General features: G+C 53.6%; 2 long non-coding RNA genes across 5 annotated transcripts in view; one reads left to right on the forward strand and one right to left on the reverse strand.

Annotated features, from left to right (window-relative positions):
• Positions 1 to 87: 87 nt before the first annotated feature.
• LOC144616868 (uncharacterized) overlaps positions 88 to 21,437 on the reverse strand; it is a 27,783-nt gene continuing 6,433 nt past the window's right edge. The window contains exons 1-6 of one of the 4 annotated variants that reach the window (XR_013556646.2): positions 14,608 to 16,885; positions 11,792 to 11,920; positions 6,001 to 6,183; positions 5,166 to 5,244; positions 1,449 to 2,103; positions 88 to 1,201 (exon numbers count right to left, since the gene is read on the reverse strand). This is a non-coding gene — a long non-coding RNA (uncharacterized LOC144616868). Of the gene's footprint in view, positions 1,202 to 1,448; positions 2,104 to 5,165; positions 5,245 to 6,000; positions 6,184 to 11,791; positions 11,921 to 14,607; positions 16,886 to 21,437 lie in introns of those variants that run through there. The other 3 variants (XR_013556644.2, XR_013556647.2, XR_013556645.2) reach the window with 3 other exon arrangements.
• LOC145715625 (uncharacterized) lies at positions 10,588 to 13,289 on the forward strand. The gene is made up of 3 exons (XR_014137983.1): positions 10,588 to 11,005; positions 11,795 to 11,947; positions 12,109 to 13,289. It is a non-coding gene; the product is annotated as an uncharacterized LOC145715625 (long non-coding RNA).

Raw genomic sequence — 21,437 nt, forward strand, 5'->3', positions numbered from 1 at the left:
TTTTTAATTTTTTTAAATATTTATTTTCGAGAGAGAGAGACAGAGTACGAGCAGGGGAGGAGCAGAGAGAGAGGGAGACACAGAATCCGAAGCGGGCTCCAGGCTCCGAGCTGTCGGCACAGAGCCCGACGCGGGGCTCGAACCCACAAACCGTGAGATCGTGACCTGAGTCGAAGTTGAACGCTTAACCGACTGAGCCACCCAGGCGCCCCGAGTTTCTTTTTCATAGACTTTGTTTTAGGGGCGCCTGGGTGGCTCAATCGGGTGAGTGTCTGACTCTTGATTTCGGCTCATGATCTCCCGGTCATGAGCTCCAGCCCCATGTTGGGCTCTGTGCCGAGGGTGGGGCCTGCTTGGGATTTTCTCTCTCTCTCCCTCACTCCCCCCTCTCTCTCAAAAAAAAAGAAATAAACATTTAAAAAATGGATTTTGTTTTTTAGACCAGTTTTAGGTTCACAGTAAAACTCAGTGGAAGGTTGGGGCACCTGGGTGGCTCGGTCGGTTAAGCGTCAAGCTTCGGCTGAGGTCACGATCTCACGGTTTGCGGGTTCGAGCCCCGCGTCGGGCTCTGCACCGACGGCTCGGAGCCTGGAGCCCGCTTGGGATTCTGTGTCTCCCTCTCTCTCTGCCCCCCTCCCCACTCATGCTCTGTCTGTCTCAAAAATAAATAAAACATTAGGAAAAATAAATTTTTAACTGAGTGGAAGGTACGGAGATTTCCCATATACCCTCCACCTCCCCCCATTATCATCAGCTTGCTTTTCAACGCTGCAGAGAGGAAGGCTTCCCGGAGGAGGCAGGGCAGAGGCTGAGCCTGGGAGAGTGGAGCAGATTTGTGCGCACAGACTGGGGAGCTGGCTCCCGCAGCAAGGAACTGAGTGTGCCCGGGTGCAGCTGGCATGAGTGGAGCAGAGAGGGCCTGGAGGGAGCCCTGGGGAATGAAGTCACTGGGTGTTCCAGTCGCCTATTGGCGCATATCAACCCACCCCCGCATAAACAGCAGCCAGCTTGTTTAGTTGACGAACCTATAGCTGGTCTCTGCTCACGTGGCATCAGCTGGGACCCATGAAAGGGTGGTAGAGGCTGGACGGCTGGGGCCCCTCGGGCACCTCCACCTGCGGTCTCCCTGCACAGTCTGTCTCCACGGCACGGTGGCTTCGGGACAGCCAGCTTCCTACATGGTGGTTCCAAAGACGCATGTCTAAAGAGAGTCAGGGGAAACCATCACACGTTACGACCTAGCCTTGGAAGTCAGCCAGTGTCCCTTCGGTCACCCTCCGCTGGTCAGAGCAGTCGTAAGTTCACCCAGGTACGGGGCGGTGGGGGGGACGGGCGCAGAGCACGGACTGCACCTCTCGACGAAGGACTGGTAACATTCAGAGGAGCATCCGGCTCTTGGTCCCAGGGTTGTGAGTTCAAAGCCCACGATGGAGGCAGAAATTACTTACTGAGGCATAAAACACACTAAGGGGCACAGATCCTGAGCAAACGCTCAGTCGATTTTTTCCTCAGGTGTTCACCCAGGTGACCACGACCCAAACCAAGAGACGGAGCGTTTCCAATGGCCCGGCCAAGACCACCTCCAGAGGCAACAACTCTTCCGTCGTTCATCACCGGGGATTCGTTCCAACGATTTTTGTCCTTCACGCGAATGGAAGCACCCGGCGTCCGCTCTTTAGTCCCTGGAGTCTTTCAGTCACCGCGTGTCAGAGAGAACCTTCCATGTGGGCACGTGCGCCTGTAGATTGTTCTTGCTCCGGAAGAGAATTCCCTCGGGGGACTATACCGTCGAGCGCGCATGGCGGTAGATCCCGTTGGGGGCGCTGTCCGACGGCTGCTGCTGTGGACATTCGGGGCCACTTCTCGCGCTACAGGCATCCAGGCGCTTCTGCCGGGTTCCTACTCGAGGTTGGGCTTGCTCGGTCACGGGGGGGGTGGGGGGGGCCCTCTGTTCGGCCCCCGGCCACCCGCCAGGCAGTCTTGCCACAGGAGTGAGTTCCACATCCCCACCAACACAGGCGGCAGTAAGTTGAATTCTAGCCAACCCCCTGGAGGTGAAGTGGAAACCACTTTTTCGAGTGAAGTCTCACCACGAGCCAGTTCCTAAGACAAATGAAAGGGGACGTAAAGCGAAAGCAAACGCTGCAGACAATCGCGACCCTAGCCACCCCAGGGACGTCGCTAAAGAAATGAGCTCAGAAATGGAGAAGCTGTGGGGACTGGGGCCAGCCTGAAATGCACTTCAGTATAGAATTAAAACTAAACAAGGGAAGAGGTTACGGCGGAAACACACACACACGCACACACACACACACACACACACACACACAGAATTCAAGTGTTATAAACGCCAACAGATCAAAAATAATATAAACAACATTAACTGGGAAGCGGGAAGGAGGGGAGCGGGTTCAAGGGCAAGGGTCATTCCATCTTCCACCTCAAAGAGTCGGTTCATTCTGATTAAATTGAAATATGTAGTTTTTTGTTTTTTTTTTCCCATCACTCCAAATATTCCAAGGGAGAGATGAGAATGGCCGACTGGATACAAATAACCCACCCAAAGACATGCTGCTTACAAGAGACACAATTTTAGGGCGCCTGGATGGTTCAACCTATTGAGTGTCCCGCTCTTGATTTGGGGATCGAGCCCTGCGTTGGGCTCTGCAAGGACAGCACAGCGCCTGCTTGGGATTCTCTCTCTCCCTGTCTGTCTCTGCCCCTCCCCTGCTCGCGCTATAAATAAGGACATACATACATACTTACAATAAATACGATTTAAACATAAGAACACAGGGGCCCCTGGGTGGCTCAGTCGGTTGAGCGTCCGACTGCGGCTCAGGTCTTGATCTCGCGGGTTTGTGGGTTCGAGCCCCGCGTCGGGCTCTGTGCAGACGGCTCAGAGCCTGGAGCCTGCTTCGGATTCTCTGCCTCCCTCGCTTTCCACCCCTCGCCCACTCACACTCCGTCCCTCTCAAAAATAAGTAAACAGTAAAAAAAAAAATTTTTTTTTTTTTTTAGATAAGAATCATGACTAGAGATAAACGGGACATCTCAGTCAGGAAAGATATCATCATCTCGAATTTATATGCGCCCAGGGGCAGAGCTTCAAAATAGAAGCAAAACTTAACGGAACTGGGACGCCCGGTGGGCTCAGTGGGTGCAACGTGCGACTCTAGATCTCAGGGTTGTGAGTTCCAGCCCCATGCTGGCTGTAGAGATTACAAGAAAAGAAAAGAAAAGAAAAGAAAAGAAAAGAAAAGAAAAGAAAAGAAAAGAAAAAAGAGAAAAAGAAAAGACCTCGTTGGAAAAAAAAAAAAAAACAACACCTTGGGGCACGTGGGTGGCTCAGTCGGTTAAAGGTCTGACTCTTGATTTTGGCTCAGGTCATGATCTCACGGTTTGTGGGATCGAGCCCTGCATCCGGCTCTGTGCTGACAATGCAGAGTCCGCTTGAGATTCTCTCTCTCCCTCTCTCTCTCTCTGCCCCTCCCCCGCTACACTTGCTCTCTCGCGCTCTCTCTCTCTCTCCCTCTCTCAAAATAAAAAACCAACTCAAAAAGAGAAAGAAAAAAAACCTTAATGGCACTAACAGGAGGACCAGACGAACTACAGTCATGGAAAGAGAGTTCAACACATCTCTCAACAACTTTATGTGAATTTAGCAAAGTCACTAATATGGGGTCAGTATACAAAATCACCTTACATTTCTGTCCACTTGCCACAAATATAAAACATTTTTAAACTGAAGCCATTAGACGCCCAGAGGATAGGATAGGAGAAAATCTAGACAGCCTTGGGTTCAGTGATGACTTTTTAGATACAACACCAAAGGTACAATCCATGAGAGAAGTGATTACTCCAAGGTGTTACTTCGTTAAAATTTAAAACGTGTGCTCTGCAAAAGACAACCTCAAGAGAATCAGAAGACAAGCCACAAACTGGGAGAAAATAGTCCTAAAGGCATATCCGATAAAAGTCTGGTATCCAAACTATACAAAACTCTTAAAACTCAACAAAAAGAAAACAGACAGCCCAGCTTAAAAGGGGGGGCAGGGACACCTGGTCAGCTCGGTCGGTGGACTCTTGATCTTGGGGTCACGAGTTACAGCCCCACGTTGGGTGTAGAGATTATTCAAATGAAAACTAAAAAAAATAAGAGGGGGGGAGGAGGGACAAAAGATCTGAACAGACACAGACACTGATCTCTAGGTCATGAGTTCGAGCCCCAGGTGGGGCGTAGAGGTTACTAAAAAAAAAAAAAAATTAATTAACTTGGGGTATCTGGGTGGCTCAATCGGTTAAGCATCTGACCCTTGATTTCAGCTCAGGTCATGATCTCACGGTTCACGAGATCGAGCCCCACATCAGGCTTAGCGCTGACACGGAGCCTGCTTGGGATTCTCTCTCCCTCTTTCTCAGCCCCTACCCCACTCGTGCTCTCTCTCTCTCTCTCTCAAAATAAATACATAAACTCAAAATAATTTTTTAAATAATAAATAAACATTTAAAAAAATTAAAGGTGGAGTAGAGCTATATATACTGATGTTGGCTATTAATTGCTTAATTAATTAATATGGATGTGGATATGGATTAATATGATATTAATTAATTAATACGGATATTAATTACTCCAAGATATTTAAAAACAAACAAGAAGTAAAAAACTATTTTTTTTTAAAAGATGCGCATCAGGGCGCCTGGGTGGCTCAGTCGGTTGAGCGTCCAACTTCAGCTCAGATCATGATCTCACGGTCCATGAGTTCGAGCCCCACGTCGGGCTCTGCCCCGGCAGCTCGGAGCCTGGAGCCCGCTTCCGATTCTGTGTCTCCCTCTCTCTCTCTGTCCCCTCCCCTGCTCTCAATCTCTCTCTGTCTCTCAAAAATAAATAAACGTTAAAAAAAATTTTTTTTAAAGATGCTCAGCATATAGCACGGAACGGCACATTAAAACAATAATGAGATCACCCACCCATTAGAAGGGCCAAAATCCAAAACACTGACAACACCAAACGTTGATGAGAACGTAGAGCAACAGGAACGCTCTTTCGCGGTTGCTGGGAACGCGAAACGCTACAGCTACTTGGGAACACAGTTTGGCCGTTTCTAAGAAAATGAAACACAATTTTCTCATAAGACCCAGCGGGCGCACTCCTGGGTATTTACCGAGAGGAGTTGAAAATGTGAGTCCACACGAAAACCTGAGCATGGACGTCTGCGGCAACTCCATTCACCATTGCCAAAACTTGGAAGCAACCAAAACGCCCTTCGGTAAGTCAATGAGTAAATAAACCGTGGCATAGCCACACAATGGAATATTGTTCAATGCCAAACACAAACGAGCCATCGAGCCATGAAAAACACGAATGTATATTACTAGATGAAAGAAACCAAAGACTACATACTATAGGATTCTAAGTCTACGGCACTCTGGAAAAAAGCAAAACTGTGGGGACGCCAAAAAGATCCGTGGTTTCCTGGGATGGGGGCAGGGGAAGGAGGGGTGAATAGACAAGCACAGAGGATTTTTAGGACAGTGAGGACTGTTCTGTGGGGTACGTGATAGCGGACACATATCATCTCACATTCGTCCAAGCCCATAGAACGTTCAACACCATGAGCAAACCCTAATGTAAACCGCGGACTTTGGGTAACAATGTGTCAAGTTGCTCGATTAAACCGGGATGTTGACAGTGGGGGGAGCTCTGCATGTAAGAAACACGTGGAAACTCTCTGAACTTTCCACTCAGTTTTGCTGTGAGCCTGAAACCGCTCTACAGAAAATAAAATCTATGTTAGAGAATTAAACCAAACCATCTATGGGAGCGTCAAAAACATCAACTTCCTAGAAATACAGGTTCCTGCTATCCGCAAGTGTTCCTATGAAACTTTTGTAAGCTGAAATGCTATAAAGCGAACAACAGTTACCCTTCGTTTATATGGAAACACTTTTTAGCATTCCCAAGCCCAAAAAACAACCTCTCTTAGGCTTTGCTGATACCTTAGGACACATCTTGCTAATAGACGCACCAAATAAATCCAGACCGATTTGCAGACACAGTTCAAAGCTCCGGCGGCTTGAGGCTGAGTGGGGTTCTCAGGGCAGGAGCTTGGCGGGGCCCCTCTTGCTGCCTAGGGAGCGTGCGGCCTCTGTGACGGCCCCTTGAAAAACCACCGCGGAATGCTAAAAAAAAAAACCACAGTGAGATTCCATTTCACGGCCACTAGGATAGCGGTAATCAAAATGACAAACGGTACTAAGGGCTGGCCAGGATGCGGACAAATTAGAACCCCCTCCCTCACACTGCTGAAGGCAAAAAGGGGCAGCCACGGTGGAAAAGAGTTTAGCAGGTATTTAAAGGTAGAGTTAAATTTTAAGGTAGAGTTACCATATGACCCAAGAATTTTCACTCCCAGGTATCAAATACCCAGGAGAATTGAAAAGATCTGCCCACACACAGGTTTACACGTGATGTTCACCGCAGCGCTATTTATAATCGCCCCAAAGTGGAAACAACCTAAATGCCCATCAACTGATTCGCGAATGAACAAAATGTGTATATTCGTACAATTAAATATTATTTAGCCACCAAAAGGAATGAAGTCCTGACGCACGCTACCGCGTGAATGAATCTTGAAGACGTTATGCTAAGTGAAAGAAACCAGACGCAAAAGGTCATTCGTTGTTTGATTCCGTGTATACAAAACGTCCAGAAGAAGCAAAGCCATAGAGACAGAAGGTTCCAGTGGTTGTCAAATGCGGGGGATGGGGACAATAAGGAATGACCATTACTGGGTATGGAGTTTCTCTGGGGAGTGTTAGTAATATTCGAGAATTGGTGGTGATGACTTTATAACTTCGTAAATGTACTAAAAATTGTACACTTGAAAATGGCGAGTTTTATGGTATGTGAATTATATCTCAATTTCTCATTTTTAAAGAACAATTTTGTGTCGTTACATAAGATCTAAACGAACCGGAATTAAATAAGACCTAAATAGGGGCACCTGGGTGGCTCAGTTAGTTAAGCATCTGACTTCGGCTCAGGTCATGATCTCGCGGTTCGTGGGTTCGAGCCCCGCGTCGGGCTCTGTGCTGACAGCTCAGAGCCTGGAGCCTGCTTCGGATTCTGTGTCTCCCTCTCTCTCTGCCCCTCCCCTGATCACGCTCTCTCTCTCTCTCTCTCTCTCTCTCTCTCTCTCAAAAATAAATAAACATTAAAGTTAAAAAAAAAATAAGACCTGAATAAATTGAGGGATATATCATTTTTATGGACGAGAAGACTCAATATTGTAAACATATTGATTCTTTTCAAATTACAGTTTCAACGAAATCCCAATCAAAATCCCAAGCAGTTCCCCCCTGAAATTAACAAGCTGATTCCAAAACTTATATGGAGATGCAAAGCAAAAGTGTTTTCCCTAAAATACAAAAATAAAGAACAAGGGACACCTGGATGGCTCACTCAGTTAAGCAGCCAACTCTTCCAGCTCAGGTCATGATCTTGCGGTCATGGGATCGAGCCCCACAGTGGGCTCCATGCTGAGCAAGAAGCCTGCTTGAGATTCTCCCTCTCCCTCTCTCTCTCTCTTTCTCTCTCTCTCTCTCTCTCTCTCTCCCTCTGCCCTTCTCCCCTGTTGCTCTCTCTTTCTCTAAAAAAGAAAAAAAAAAAAAAAAAAAGAAAGGACAAAACTGAAGAACTTACTATACCAGATAACAAGAACTATTGAAAGTATAGAAACTCAGGCCGTGTGGTGTTGGTACAAGAACAAACAAACAGACTAGTGGAACAGAACAGAGTCCAGAAACAACACACACTTGATCTATGACAAAATGTCACTGCAGTGCAGAAAGATGATCTTTTCAGTAAACAGTGCTGGGTCAACTGGACAGAATTGGGGAAAACGTGACTGTGTGTGTGTGTGTGTGTGTGTGAAATCTCCCTCTGCCCTCCTCTTATAAGGATACATGTGGTTGTATTTAGGGCCCCACTACATAATCCAGGATAATCTCCCTATCTCAAAATCCTTAACTTAATCGTATTTGCAAACACTTTGTCATATAAGGTAATAGGTTGCAGAGGTTAGGATGTGCACGTCTTTGGGAGCCCACTTTTAAGCCTACCACAACCCCTACCTCACACCATAAACAGAAATAAAGTCTACACCTAAGTGAGAAAGATTCAAACAATAAAGCCTTAGAAGAAAATACAAGAGAACATCTTCACGATCTTAGAACAGGCAAAGGTTTCTTAAACCGAACACAAAAGCACTAACCATTCAAATATATAGATATATATAGGGGCACCTGGGTGGCTCAGTCAGTTTAACATCCGACTTTGGCTCAGGTCATGATCTCGTGGTTCATGGGTTCGAGCCATTTGATCTCGTGGTTCATGGGTTCGAGACCCACGTCAGGCTCTGTGCTGACAGCTGGGAGCTTGCTTCATGGATTCTGTGTCTCCTCTCTGCCCCTCCCCCACTCGTATTCTGTCTCTCTCGCTCAAAAATAAATTAAAAAAAAACATTAAAAAAACAAAAAATTTAAATATAGATATATAGACTATATTAAAGTGAAGAAATACGTTCAATAAAAAAATATACTTTAGAAGAGTTAAAAGACAACCCACAAAGTGGGAGAGGATATTTGCAATCCACATATACAGTAAAAAGTTTCTACTTGTGGGGCGCCTGGGTGGCTCAGTCGGCTAAGCGTCGACTTCAGCTCAGGTCATGATCTCACAGTTCGTGAGTTCAAGCCCCACATCAAGCTCTGTGCTGACAGCTCAGAGCCTGGAGCCTGCTTCAGATTCTCTCTCTCTCTCTCTCTGCTCCTCCCTGGCTCATGCTCTGTCTCTGTCTGTCTCAAAAATAAATAAAAACATTTTTAAAAAACTTAAAAAAACAGCAACACTATTTGTAACAGGCAAAAACCCGTAAACTACCCAAGTGTCTATCAAGAGTAGAATATCAAGAGTAGAAATAAAGTGTGGTGTATGCCCACACTGAAGGATCACACAGCGATGAGAGTAAATTAATGTACAACTGCAGGCAACAACGTGGGGTCCCACAAACAGGATGTCGAGCAAAAGACGCTGCAGACGAAAGAGGGTATGATCCCATTTACACAGGGAACAAAAATAGATCAACATTTGACAGGTCGAGACCGTGGTTCCCTTTGTGGGGAGTGGGAAGGAGGCCCAGGGAGGGTTCATGAGGCTTTGGGTTCCATGGCTGTATCCGGGCGCTGGCTGCATTTTGTGTTCTGTCTATATGTGCTTACAAGATATATGCGTGTGGGTAGTTACATTTCAATAGAAAATTACACCCAGTGGGCGCCGGGGGGGGGGGGGGGGGGGGGGGGGGGTGGAGCTCAGCTGGCCGAGCGTCCAACCCTTGATTTCAGCTCAGGTCCTGATCTCACGGTTGGTGGGATCGAGCCCCACCTCGGGCTCCCTGCCGACAGCACAGAGCCCGCTTGGGATTCTCTCTTCCTCTCTCTCTGCCCCTCCCTTGCTCGCCAGCTCTCTCTCTCTCTCAAAATAAACTTAAAAGCAAAAAAAAAAAAAAAAAAAAAAAAAAAAAAAAGGAAATTGTACCCCAAACAGCAGATTTTACGTAGTAGTCTGGATCAAATGCAGACATGTAATTAAGGGACAAAAGTAAATGCACAAGGTATATTGCGTGCCACCGTGCGTTTAGAGCAGGAGGGGCGGCAGCGAATATACGCGCGTGGGCGTGTCTACGTGCACGTCTGTAATCCCCCGAAGGGTGTGGAAGAAGCCGCCGTCGGCGGACTGCCTTTCCGTGGGGGGGGGGGGGAGCTGGAGGCCTGCGTGAAGTTTGCTCAAGTGTATTTTCAAAACTAGTAAGCTAGTTCGCACACACTTGGAAGTATTTACAGAAAAAAAAAAAAAAAAATGGACACCTAAAAAAAAAAAAATGTTCAAAAGCCCAAAAGGGTGCCTCAGGGAAAGGCTGAGCTCTGAGTTTGGGGGGGGGGGGGGGGGATTCGGTCGGGATCAGAGAACTGCAGGGGGCCGCCTGAGGCCCGAGGGGGGTGGGGGGCTCACACGTGCACCCGGACCCCCTTTGCCGATGGAGAAACAGAGACCCAAGGAGAAGGCGGCAGCCCAGCTCGGCCCCGCCCGCCCCCATCCCGAGCACAGGTTTAGCTTCTGCTTGTGGATAGCGGCTGCGGCTTTGGAGTCAGACGGGGGTGGAAGGTTGTGTGACCTCTGGGCCGGGGTCCGCTAGCCTGAAAAGTGGCGGTAACAACCCCCACTTCCCCACTGATGCGGGCAGAACCGATGGACGGGGGCGGAGCGGCCGCGGACAGCAGGAGCTCTGTAAGTGGCCGCCACTAGCCGACGGCGGGGCGGGGACCCGGCCGGAGCCTCCGTCCGCACTGCTCCGAAAGGGGCACAAGGTGGCGCCCTCCCCCCGCGCGTCCCGCGAGGTCCCAGCCTCTAGGGCGTTGGCTCCTGCAGGGACGGAGAGCAGGGGGGGGTGGGGGGGGAAATCCGCGTGGACTCACGCGATCGCGCTCTTCTGGGCCCTGGGGGTGGAAGGGGGGAGCGACGGAGGGTGGCTCTGCTCAAGGAGGCAGGGCGGGAGGGGTTGGCCTCCCCGGAAGGAGGGAGAAGGGGAAAGACGATCCATCTGGATCTTGTTTAGGATTTTGCCCGCGGGTTGAGTGGTGGCCCCCGAAAAGATAGGTCCCGCCTGGAACCTGTGACTGTGACCTCACTTAGAGAAAGAATCTTGGCAGATGTTATCAAGATAAGAATCTAGAGATGAGATTATCTTGGACTGTCCAAAACCAATGACAAGCGTCCTTGCGAGAGCAGACACCGACCGTATGGGAACAGAGATTGCAGGGGTGCGGCCACTAGCCAAGGAGGCCGCCAGAGCTGGAAGAAGCAAGAAAGGACTCTCCCCTGGCGCCTTCGGAGGGAGCACAGCCCGGCCGGCATTTTGATTTTAGACTTCTGGCCTCCAGAACTGTGAGAGGGTTCATTTCTGTTTCAAGCCACCCTCGTTTGTGGCCATTTGTTATAACAGCCCCAGGAAATTAACACGGATGTTTAAAATCCCCCCCCCCCCCCCCCCCGTTTGGGGCGCCTGGGTGGCTCAGTCGGTTAAGCGTCCGACTTCAGCTCAGGTCACGATCTCGCGGTCCGTGAGTTCAAGCCCCGCGTCGGGCTCTGGGCTGATGGCTCAGAGCCTGGAGCCTGCTTCCTTCTGTGTCTCCCTCTCTCTCTGGCCCTCCCCCGTTCATGCTCTGTCTCTCTCTGTCTCAAAAATAAATAAACGTTAAAAAAAAAAAAATTTAAAGAAAATAAATAAATAAAATCCCCCCCTGCTGCTCGGCCTGCGGATCCCACCCCCAGTAGCCTACAGGGTGGTACCCGAGCCCCCCACCTCCTGACCCCACTATTTGCTCCCCAGATCCCAACTCCAACCTACCTACTGCTTTCCAAACATGGGCTCTTTCATACCTCTACACTTTTGCTTTCGCTGGTGCTCTGTCTAGGGTGCCCTTCCCTATGGGTCCCCTGTAGAACTCCTATACACCCTTCAAAGCCCTCCCCAAACATCCTCTCCTAAGTATATTCGTGTATCCTGACTCCCAGCACAGCTGGGCTCCCCTCCATTCCCCTCAGCCACTGTGCTTACTCACCCATGTATCATCACAGCCAGGTCAGCTCTGGGTCCCCCACCTTCATCTCCTGCCTTCTCCAACCCCCCCTCCCACCTACTGCCCTAGCTCAGGCCTCCCCATCTCTTACCAGACCCTCGTGCCACCTCCTCGCTGGTCTTCCTGCCCCAAGCGGGTCCTCCAGTCTATCAACGCTCTTGGTGCTTCGACCTGTCTTGTCACTCCGCTGCTCAAAAGCCTTCCATAGCTCCCCGCTGCCCTAAGGATGATGTCCAAAGGGAAAAAGGTACCTCACATGCCTCTCCCCACCTTGCACCCCACCCCGGCGATGTCTAACATGCCCATGTGCTACAATGCCTCTGCGCCTTGGCATAAGCAGTGCCCTGGGAGGCCCCCTCCCTGTATAACAGGCACGCTCTGACCCACGTTCTCTGCAATACCCACCAGTCTGCAGCGACGACAGCTAAAAACATCTTCGGACTGACTGACCACCCACCAGGTGCCCATCTAAGTGCTTTCTACGTGTGGACCCTTGGAGTTCTCATAACAACCCCGGGAGAAAAAGCACCATTACTGTGTCCACATCACAGGTGGGAAAACTGAGGCCCAGACGGAAGAAGAGATCAGAAATGGCAGAGGTCTGCGCTGTCATTCCTCCCGGTGGGGGCCTCAGAGCTGTTGAACACACTGTTGAAGCCTCCCCTTATTCACCCCGCGGCCCCCCACCCCAGATTAATCGCTGTCCCCTCCGTGGCTTCTGGACTCTGTGCGCACACCCCTCACTGCACTGAGCGGGAGGGACCCGATGACGCGGTGGTCACCCCACCAGGAAGCACCCAAAAACCTTCTTTGCTTCCCTAGGCCCGCGGTAACCGGTGCGGGGTAAGGGCTTCAATAAACCAGAAGGGAGGAGTGAACCACTGAATGGTTTCCAGGTCCTGGGAATTTTTTCAGCCTCCTCAAAGACAAGAATAAATTATGCAAATCTCTGGAGCCAGAACTTTTGCCTTCTCCCTCCCACTCTCCCTCCTCCAACCCCCCTCCCCTGGTTTCTGGGAGGGCGCTGGGCTCTCCAGAAAACGCCCCAGGCTCTCTAGTGGCCCGTTTCCTGATCACAGACGAAACTAGAGCTTAAAGCTGGTGAATCACTAACAGTCACCAGCCAGGGCCTGTTGGGGTGTCGGGCAGGAAGGGAGAAACCAGGTGCCCCATCCACCTCCCCTCATCCTACCCCTGCCACCCCCAGCCCCGTCATCACCGTGCGAGTGGCCTCCTGAGCCTCTGTAGCCTGGGCGACACCAGGTGGAAAGGGCCTAGCCCTGGACGCAGGTGACTTTGAGCAGTTCCTAGACTGTCCCCGCTCCTCACCCCCACTCGGCCACTCCCAGGTTCCAGTGAACCTACAACCAGAACGCTTGCAAACCCGTTTCCCATCCCGGGGCTGGCGACTCACTGAGGACACCCAGGGAGGTGCAGCACCCCCATTTGAGAGGTAGGGAACCCACCTCAGGGAGAAGGAACTCCTGAGCACCCATAGGAGGTAAGGAGGACACGGGAAGCTGCATTCCAGCTCTCCGCCTGCCAGAGAGGTTTAAAGCAAGACCAGCCATTTCTTGATTCAAAGGTCCTCCTCTTAAAAGGACAAAGTAGGGGTTCCCAGCTCCTGCCCCAAGAGTCTAGAAACCGCTTGTCAAGTGTTCCAGGGGCTCGAGGCAGGTCAATAAGATGGGAGCGATTCTAAGTACCTACACCTCACAGGATTGTTGTGAGACTCCTATGAATAACATAGAAAGGGTTTAGAGCCGGTGATGCAATACTCTCCAAACTGTAGCTGTTTTTTATTTTATTTTTTAATTTTTTAATCTTTATTTATTTTTTTGAGAGAGAGAGAGAGAGAGAGAGACAGAATGTGAGCAGGGGAGGGGCAGAGAGAGAGGGAGACACAGAATCTGAAACAGGCTCCAGGCTCTGAGCTGTCAGCACAGAGCCCGACGCGGGGCTCGAACTCACGGACCGTGAGATCATGACCTGAGCCGAAGTCGGACGCTTAACCGACCAAGCCACCCAGGCGCCCCTGTAGCTGTTTTTTTAAAGGGTCTTTTGAAGGACTCCCTTCCCAAGAATGAGCATGCGGAGTGAATCCTTGTCATCAGAGAGGAATGCTCCCCACACCTGTCAGGGAGAAGCTCAGGCCTGGGGCCTCCTTATAAATCCTGAGACTTGTCCCCCGTCCCCCCCGCCCTCCACCTGCCAGGTCAGAGTCCGGGGGCGGGAAGCTGATATCTTTAATAAGGGCCCCAGGGGTTCCTTGAATCAGCCAAGTCTGGGATCCCAAAAGAGTTGAGAATTCAAGTCACTTTTTGAAGATGCTTCTGGTTAACACACCTTCCTCCCACCTGTCACCCTGTCCTTGGGGGAAAACCAACTTTCTCTTGTTCCCAATTAGTAATACCACTATTCGTAAACTGGTCTAAGCCCTCCCTCGGGCCAGGTGCTTTGCTAAATTAATTCTACCCACCAACGGCCTTCTGAGGCCGGTTCTCTCTTTAGCCCCATTTTACAGAGGCGGACACTGAGGCCAGAGACCTAGGTCCCAAGGTCATAGAGCTGGAACTTGGAAGAGCCAGGGCTCTATTCGCCGCCACAGTGTGGCCCGTGCCAATAGCCCCAGGTCCTCTGAGAAGGTGCCTAGATGCCCCGGGGCAATTCTCTCGGGAGCCTGTGGCCTCTCTGGGTGGCTGCACAGAGCTAGAGGCCAAGGTCTCAGTCCCAGTCTCCAGGACCTTCTCTTCACCATGGCCACGTACCCACACCGAATCCTGCTGGTTCCTTTACCGGACTCCCCTCCGCCTCCTGGACGAGGGCAAAAGCGGGTGCTCCAGAGCCAAGGAAAGTCCAGGCTTTGAGGCACCCCCCACCCCACACGATCTCCCCTCACTCCCTCACCTGCTCCTTTCTCCAGCCCCATCATGTCGCTAGCACCTCTCGAGAAGGGCAGTGCCTTTGACCAGGCTGGTTCCTGGGTCAGGCACACCGTTTCCTGCCTGATGGTAGACTTCCATGTTGAGAGGCGGCCTCCTCCAGGAAGCCCTTCCTGACTGCCGGCTCTGGGTTAGCTGGCTTCTCCGTGCCCCCACCACTGTCTAGAGGATGACTGCCTCAAATAGTCATGACCTTGTGGCTGAAGGATCCATATCTCCAGGTATTCTAAGCTGGCCGGGAAGGGGGCGTCTGGCAGAGACAGAGGACAGGTGTCGCTCACCTCCTTCTGGGTTAGGGAGGGAGGGCAAGAGGGACAGGGCCAGTCTCCCTGCCCTGCCTCTTCCCCTGGCCGTGACCTCCAGGCCCTGGGTCAATACCTGTTGGGCAACCAAAGGACAGATTGGGAGAGGCTGACTGGTGGGGGAGGAGGGCAGGGCTGTTTGCTTCCTGAGGGGCAACTTTGGCCAGCTCCTCCCCTCCACCTGACCCCCGGCGGCACCTGTGCTCTGCTCGGACCTGGGACTTGGAACGTGGAGGGATTCTGTGAGGTGTTGAAGACTTGTCTTGGTCTGAGGTCTCTCCAGTGGTCCTGAGCCTCCAGGCAGCCCCCGCCCCACCCTCCGGAGACGGTGAAGGAAAAAGAAGGCTGACGGAGTTGCTGGCCCGTGGCCCTTGCCCACAGATGAGAGACTGTGGCTGCCAGAGGCTGGTCAAGCCAGAGCTTAAGTCTTGTGGCCCCCGCGGGGCAGGATGGGGTCTGGCCTCCTCCCTCCCGGCTCCCACAGCCCTCCCCTATCCAAGCAAAGGGAGGGCCCTACGGTTGGGGGAAGAGAATGGGGCGTGTCGTCCAGACTTGGAGGGGGCTGTGCCCTGGAGCCACGGATGCTTCCTGCGGACGTTCGGGACGTCGGACTCCCACATTCCTGGCCATTCCAAAGACTCCTCACTCCTCCTCCCTTCTCGCCTTCCCCAGTGTAGGGGGAGGGCAATGGCCTGGGTCTGAGCTAGCAGCGTGGGGCCTCTCGGGGGAGGGACTGAGGTCTGGGCTAGAGGGGCTGCTGCCCGGGAGTCCTGTCCCAGGCACCGCCCCAGGGGTCCTTATGATTCTCATAAACAGGAAGTCCCCCCCCCCCCACCCTCGCAGACAGGCCCCTGTGTGTACCGTGGCCGGGGCTCTGAAGGCCCAGCGGCCCTTGACCTCTCCGGCTGCTTCCTGTTAGCTGGGCCAGAGGAGAGAGAGGGAGACAGAAATGGCCTGAGATGGGGAGAGGCCTGAGGGAGTGTGAGAGCAGAGAGGAGCACAGTGAGGCTGAAGGGTCAGAGCACATAGTAGGCACTCGAGAAGTAACATGCCCTGGGCTGCGGTTGGATAGGGAGGAGAGGGACCCCCCGCCCCCGGGGAAAACAGCACAGTTAGAGAGAGGCTGGACCTTCCCACCCCGGCCCTCACTGAAGCCTAGCACATAGTAGGTGCACAGAAAGTATGTGACACCTATGTTTCGGATAGGCAGGGAGGGGGTGCTCTTGGGGGACAGCACTACTGGGGGAAGGGGACAAAGGGGCTCCCCCGGCCCGGCTGCGCCCTGTGGGTGGACAGCCCCCAAGACTCAGCATCCCATTGTCCCTGTCTGGCCCCCACCCCACCCCATCGCTGGCTGGGCCAGGCCACTGTCTCAAGGCCCTTTATTTTTAAAATCCCTGCGGTGTTCCCACCCCAAACCGAAGGAGCCGTGCCAGCCACAGATCCGCCTGCGGCCTGGGCTCAGGGCCCAGAGGCGCTGGGGGTGGGGCATCCGGCCACCCCGCAGCTGCCGAGGCAATTCCGGGAGGACTTCTAGGCCAGCCAGCCTGCCGGGCAGAGTAAGGAGGCCCCTGGGATGCCCCCACCCTGGGCCCAAGGTGTCAGCCCAGAGGCCCCCTAGGGCAGCCACCAGATTTGTGTGTTAAGCCCAGGGGCATGTTCTTCTAGACAGCGTATCTTGTCTCCCCAAATTCCACCAAAAACGTGTGTGTGTGCCGCACCTACTGTGCGTCAGGAAGGAGGCACAGGCTCGACCTTGTGGGGGCGACAGGTGGGCCAGTTGTGAAGCAGTTGTGGAAGAAGTCCCCAGCTCCCTCCAGGCTGTGTGGCCTTGGGCAAGTTATTCAGCCTCTCTGAGATCAGGCTCCTCCCCCGTAAGATGGGACAGTGATAGATACCACAAAAGGCTGTGGGCCGTCTCACACGCACCAAGACAGTCATGGGACCTGTCCTCATGGAGCTTAATGTCCTGGGGTGGGGGGGGGGGAGGGAAGGAGGCAGAGGGGGGCCCCTGTATGAACAAGGTCACGGCAGTCACTCAAGACATGACGCAGAGGCACAGAAAGGAGGGTGCTGGTGGGATCAGGGGCGGGGGCAGAAGTGAATTTAGAGGAGCGGTCTTGTAGGCTTTGGAAGAGGTGACTGGGGGCTGAGAAGGAGGCAAATTTTCACTCATCTTGGGGAAGAGGGTTCTGGGCCGAAGGAATAGCGGTGCAAAGGCCCTGGGGCGGGAATGACCTGAGATAATGGGTAGGGAAGGACTTTGCAGACTCTCCAGGGCTGTGCACTTGGCCTTCCGAGTGGTATTGTTATTGTCATTATGTCAAGTACGGGGAGGAGACGGGAATGTCAGGCAGACTCAGGCCAAGGCTGATAGCTGTCCCTGAATCCCTTCCCCTTGGCTTCCTCCACCTAGAGAATGGCAGGCTGGCCATGTGCGTGGGCCCTTGGACTACAAAGGGCGTTCACTCTGGCCCAACTCGTTTTCCCCTTTGAGCCTCCCAACAGCTATGAGGTAGGGCAGGCAGGGTTTATTATCCCTGTATCCATTTGATGGATGGGGAAATTGAGACAGGGGGTGGGCCTAGGGCGGTGGTGGTGGCTTGCTGAGATCACCTAGCTCATTAATGGCAAACCTGAGCCATGCGCCCAAGTAGCCTGGTCCCCGGGCTAGTCCATTCACCCCGCAGTGGCTCCTGGGGTCCCCCACCTTGACCACCTCCCCCATCTCCTTACCTCCCCCCCCCCCAGCATCTATTCCGGCACCCACAGAGCAGCACACAGACTCCACCAGGAGGTACCAGCCTCCCCCCCCCCACCCCCAGGCTCTAGCCAGAGAAGAATGCAGCCTGACCCTCCCCGTGGGAGCTCTGGCCAGAGGCCTTGGCAGAGGAGAGGCGGGCTGAGTCAACAAGAGGTTGGCAGGGGCTCAAGCTGCCCACCGAGGTGGAGTCAGAGACCTACATACCCATACCCCATACCCCATCCCTCGCTCTCCATGCCACCCGCCCTGCTCCTGGTCTGGGCACCAGCCAGCCCAGTTAACCCCTGCAGGCCTGACAGAGGAACGGCCTGGTGGTAAGAATCCATCGGGGCGCCTGGGTGGCTCAGTCGGCGAAGCGTCCGACTTCGGCTCAGGTCACGATCTCACGGTGTGCGGGTTCGAGCCCCGCATCGGGCTCTGTGCTGACCGCTCGGAGCCTGGAGCCTGCTTCGGATTCTGCGTCTCCCTCTCTCCCTGCCCCTCCCCCACTCGTGCTCTGTCTCCCTCTGGCTCAAAAATAAATAAACATTAAAAAAAAAAAAAAGCTTAAAAAGAATCAATTGATCGGTCACCCTGCAGGGAGGTGCTGTGGGACCTCAGGTAGGTCACTCCACCTCTCTGGGCCAGTGGCCTCACCCGTGAGATCCTCTGCTTACCCCTGAGGATGTTGTTGGAATCTTTATGAATGAATAAAGGTCATTCTGCACATAAAAGTGTACCAGCCACTGTGTCTCTCCTCTGCGAGCTGGAGGAGGGATTCCTGGGTTCAAAGGCGAGAGTGGCGCCCCATTGCCAGGGCCAACAAGCAGGTGCTTAATGAGTACTTGCTGTGATGTGACCACTGAGTCCGTGGAATGACTCAGGAAAGTACGAGAAGCCTAAATATCTGTGATCGTCATGACACCCCCCCCTCCCCCGGCCTGTGTTTGCAAAGCTCCTTCCCTAGGCATCTTCTTTGATCACGGGCATTATTATTCCCATTTCACAGAGGAGAAAACTGAGGCCTGGGGAAGCCAAGGAACTGGCCCAAGATCCGCAGCTTGGGACAAATTGGAACCAGGCCTTCTGACTCCCAGGCAGACATTTGGAAAGGGGGAACCTCCGGGGGCATCTGGGTATAGCACCAGGAGGTGGAAGGAGGAACGGTGAGCAGGGGTTACAGAGAGTTGATTTCTGTTCCGTTTCAGAGAGAAGTTCTTGACCAGCAGAGCTGTCCTCTTGGGGTGAGCTCCCAGGGACCAGAAAAGTAGTGGGTACGACCCATCAGTCAGGGATGCTTCTGAGCATGTCCAGCCCCACAAGGGTGTGTGTGTGGCACGTGAGGTTCCTTCCCACATACTGAGACTGACAGAACAGGGTCTCCTGGGGGGCTCAGAGCCTTTGCCCTCGAGGCAGCAGGGCACTGGGGACACTGCAGGCATGGGCTCGAATCCAGTGGGAACACTTCCAAGCTGTGAGAGGTTGAGGAAGTAACTTTACCTCCTCGGCCTGTTCCCTCGCCTGCGGAATGGTGCTGCGCGGACCACAGCAAACACAAGCACCAAGCCCGGAGCTCCAACTCGAGTCTGACATTTAGGAGGTGCTTAATTAATATTCCCCTGGCTTCTGATGATCGCCCTCTGGCCATCCATCCAGGAGAGGCAGGAAGAAACCAGGAGCTAAGAAGCAGCGGCAGGGAGGAGAATCATTGGGTGAACCCAAGACTCAGAGCCAGGACCGCCGGGTTCGATTCCCAGCTCCGTGGGAACAGGCAGGTGCCACGAACGAGTTGCCTGTCTCTCCTCTGTAGACCGCGGATGTGAATGCCCTTCATCAACCAAAGGCGGCCAGCTTTTGCTAGAAGAAAATAGATGGACCCACGCACCCAGGAATGAGCCTCTAGGGTGAGGAAGGAGCCCCAGCCCCATCCAGACAGGGCCACACGAAGCCCCAAGGGCCGGGCTAGGCCGGGGGTGGGGGGGGGGGATGCTGGAGATGGTCAGGCCAAGGCAGCACTGGCCTCCAGCCCACGGGCCTATCTCTCGGGCCAGGCTGGACGGCAGAGAATGGGCTATTGTCTCTGCTCCTCAAATACTTTTCCTGTCCCCCTGGCCCCTCCTCTCTCCACACCCAGCCCCCAACATCGAGAACAAAGGTCTCCGGGAGGACCCCTCCTCACTGCCTTTCCATCCAGGCTCCTGGACGCCTGGCCCAGCTCTGGAGAACCTGGCTCCATCACCCCTGGGACGACAGGGTCACCTGGCCCTGACCCTGTCCCTCCCCACCTCCTGCAACGACAGACGCCTCAGACCCCCCCCACCCTCGCCTCCATCCATCCACCTGACTGTCCTCCTCAGGGGTGGGGCTGGAGGAACTGACCCTACATCCTTCCTAGTCCCCGAAGCAACTTCTTGTCCTGTTCTCCTAGAGAAAGGGAGCCTCGTGCCTGGGGGCGGGGGGCTGGGGGGGCCGGGGGGGGGGGAGGCCCTTCCCCGCCCCCATTTCCCTGTAGAGCAGTGAACAAGGAATCAGAGCTGAGTTGGCCTGGAAGGGTCCAGCTGAGAAAACTGTTCCATACGGCCAGCCCCGTCCCCAGAGGCGTTTCCGGCCCTGACAGCTGCCTGCCACGCTCTCCCTCTGGGCCTCACGGCCACGCCCTCCAAAATACCCTTGGGATTAACTGCCATCCTGACCCCACTGCTCCCAACAACCCACTCACACCCAGGCATCACCTCCAGAAAACAGCCGGGGCCGGCCGGCCAGGGACTAATCTGCCATCACCTTGTCCTCCGGCCCCACGCCAGCCCCGGGCCGGGCCCCGATTCCCCTCATTACTCAGCTGTCACTCCAGCTGACTCCCCGTGGGGCACACACACTCGGCGCACCCAGCCTGGCTCTCCTGCCTTCGGCTTCGCACAGCTCCACGCGTCCGTCCGCCTCTTCCAGGGAGCCTTCCTGGAAGCCCTGCCAGGTCCGTGCTCGGTCTGAGCCTTGTCTGTCTGTGAGCCTGTCTGTTTCATCATATCAGGCTGGGAGCTGGCACACAGTAGGTACTCCACAGATGCTCACCCACACTGAAGGCGGCCACGGGGTGTGTGGCTGCGGGGACTGCCAGCTCTCCGGCGGACCGGCTGTGCAGCCCTGTGACAAGGCCTGCCCTCTCTGGGCCTCAGTGTCTCCACAGCCCTCTGAGGCCCTGACACTCCACAACCAGTGTTGACTCTTGGGGCTCTGCTGTAAAGAGGAAGGAATGGGAGGGCTGCAGTTTCCTTCCAGAAGGGTCTCCATCCCCTGGCTCCCTCAGACCACATTCCTGTCCTCAAGATCAACCAGGGGAGAAAAACGTGGGGCTAGGTTGCAATCTAGTCTGTTAATGAGGAAACCCCAACAGGGATCCCAAGGCACCCCACTCCTGAGGGCAGCCATCACGGGGGGGCAGAGCAGTGGCCCGGGCTAGCCCAGGCCACACTACAGAGGGCCCGGCGTTCAAGGCCTCTCTCCCATCCTCCATAGTAGACCCTTCCCAGCTCATCCCCTACCCTCCTGAGCCCTGTCCTCTCCCCAGCTTACCTGTGGGCAATCTTACCCCAAGATACAAAGCCCAGCTCAAATAGCACCTCCTCCAGGAAGCCTCCCTAGACCTCCTCCATTAGTCCTCTGGCTCCCTGGCCCCTTCTACCACTGTTTTGGCCCTTCATCCCCACCAGGATCCTGGCCTATATCTTCCCTCCCAGACCAGAAGACTCTGGA

This window comes from Panthera onca, chromosome B4, assembly GCF_046562875.1.
Source record: "Panthera onca isolate mPanOnc1 chromosome B4, mPanOnc1 haplotype 2, whole genome shotgun sequence".
Taxonomy (NCBI): Eukaryota; Metazoa; Chordata; class Mammalia; order Carnivora; family Felidae; genus Panthera; species Panthera onca.